The following is a 2392-nucleotide window of genomic DNA, read 5'->3' on the forward strand; positions in this document are numbered from 1 at the left end:
CCCAAATTGTTTGATCAACATGGAACTGAGACCTTGGAGAATGCAGCGACACGGCTGAGAAAGCACACCCAGCTTTTGACAGATCAGGGCTCATACAGGCTCCGCACCGCCTCCCAGAAGAGCCCTGGGTTCCTGAATGACTTCCAACTCACTCTCCCCAACAAAGACTCTTTAGAAGCCAGCGTCGTGGTGTAGGGGTTTTGGGCGCTGGTCTGAGTCCTGGCTGTTCCAGTTCCAATCCAGCTCTCCGCTAACATGCTGGGTAAAGCAGCAGCAGATGGCCCAAGAAGCTCCTGGCTCTGGACCAGCCGACCTCCAGCCTTTGTGGCTATCTGGGGAGTGAACCAACAGATGGAAGGTCTCTGTCTCTCCCGCTCTGTAACTCTGCCTTTCAAATTAATCAATTAAAAAGAAATCTCTGCTGATTCCAATACGACAGTGTAAGAGCAGACAAGGTTTTGGAACCAAAGTAGGTTTGGATTCTGGCCTGGACCCTTATCGTCTACGCTGTTCTGGTAAGTCCGTCTGTCCGTCTGCTCCCTCACCTGTAAAACGCAGCTGTGTTGGTGAAATGGAACCTGCAGGAAGCAACTGGAACAAAACCCACAGAGGCTACCACACACGACAGGCTTTCTGAAGTCACAAATGTGCAGAGTGGACTTTTCTTAATAATGCTGATTTTCTTCCAGAGCCCTCTGCAAACTGCATAAATGCACCATTTCCGTCTGTTTCTCCCTCCCTGCTCTCAGAATGCTGTAATCCCTTGGGTGGCTGTTGAGTGCTACTTAAAAGTCCACCCAGTTATTTCTCATAAAAGTTTTGTTTGGAAAACAGAATACCGAAAACAAAGTATTTTGGAAGGTGAACGCTTACAGCACTGAGTGAAGCCAAGTTGGGTGACAGATCATTTTTTTCTGATGCTTTGCTGAGCTCATTGTTTTTCTCGGACAAAAAGCTGCAGCAGACACTGAACACGGAGCCAGGCCTGTGTTGAGGCCTCTGACAGCGCCATCACTGGCCTTGACCTTCAGCTCTGTACCCCCTTGCCTTTCACAGCCTTCCTCTGAGCCCAAGCGCCGTGGAGACCAGCTATCTAGAACCACATGGCCGAGGGGATGGTGGTGAAGGCCCTGGGAGGCGCTACTAAAGCAGTGCTGCCCTGACAACTTGTGTTTTTATATCAACTATGGTGGGGGGAGTAAGATGTTTTAATATTGAATACGAGGGTTACACCAGGTGGTCTGAAAAGTCTGCCCCCGGGCTTGCGCTGTGCTGCAGTGGGTAAAGGCTCCACCTGCCACACAGCATCCTATATGCACACCTGTCTTGAGTCCTGGCTGCTCCACTTCTGATCCAGCTGCCTGCTAATGGCCTGGGAAGGTAGCGGAAGATGGCCCAAGGGCTTAGACTGCTGTCACCCAGACGGGAGACCCAGAAGCTTCTGGCTCCTGATCCAGCTGCTGCAGTGTGGCCATTGGGGAGTGAATCAGCAGATGGAAGACCTTTCTCTCTCTCTCTCCCTGTAACTGTGTTTAAATAAAAATTTAAAAAGAAAAAAAAAAAAAAAAAAAGAAAAGCCTGCCCTTCACCATGACCTCTCATCTGGAACGTTCTAAGCCGGTGGAGGCTTTACTAAAAGCTCATGGAGTTCCTTTCCTGGAATCCGTGCGCCACTGCTTCCTGCATTGGGCAACCAGGGCTGGGCCCAGGCCACTGAGCCCGAGTCTAAGAAAACGCTGCTGCTGCAACTTACTTTTCCCCTGATACATCCTAGAGCAGCCACCGCAGGGCCCCAGGGCGCTCAGGAAAGCACACGAGGCAGGAGGGCCACAGATCCCAGCGGCACTCACAGCGCCTAAGGGCGCAGGAGACCTGCGCAGGCCGCGGCCGCCGGACCCTCAGCACCGAGGGGAGCCGCGGCCAAGGGGCTCTGTGCCCGCCCCCAGCCCCGGCGGCACCCCCGGGCCGGACCAGAACCACAGAACCACCCCAACGTGGAACCCCGGGGCCATCCTAGCGGAGGGGGAGCCGCCGGGCCGCTCGCTGCACCTGCTTTTCAGAAACCCACCCGGTGCGCGCGCGGCCTCCCCGCCGCGCCGGAGCCTCCCCGGCCCCCGGCCTCCCCGGCCCCCGGCCCCCGGCCCCCGGCCCCCGGCCCCCGGCCCCGGCCCCTGGTTTACTCGCAAAGCACATATTTACGTTTCCGGCCACGGCGGAAGGGAAGCGCCCCTCGGGCCGGCCCCAACCCAGCCGCGGGCTCCGCCCCTCCCCTCCCCGCCCCGCCCCGCGGTGACGCGGACCCCGGCCCCGCCCCGGCCCCGCCCCGCCGTGACGCGGCCCCGCCCCGCCCCGGGCGCTCCATGAACTCCCACGGCCGCGGTGCGGGGCGCTG

This window comes from Lepus europaeus, chromosome 14 (assembly GCF_033115175.1).
Source record: "Lepus europaeus isolate LE1 chromosome 14, mLepTim1.pri, whole genome shotgun sequence".
In the NCBI taxonomy this organism is placed as follows: domain Eukaryota; kingdom Metazoa; phylum Chordata; class Mammalia; order Lagomorpha; family Leporidae; genus Lepus; species Lepus europaeus.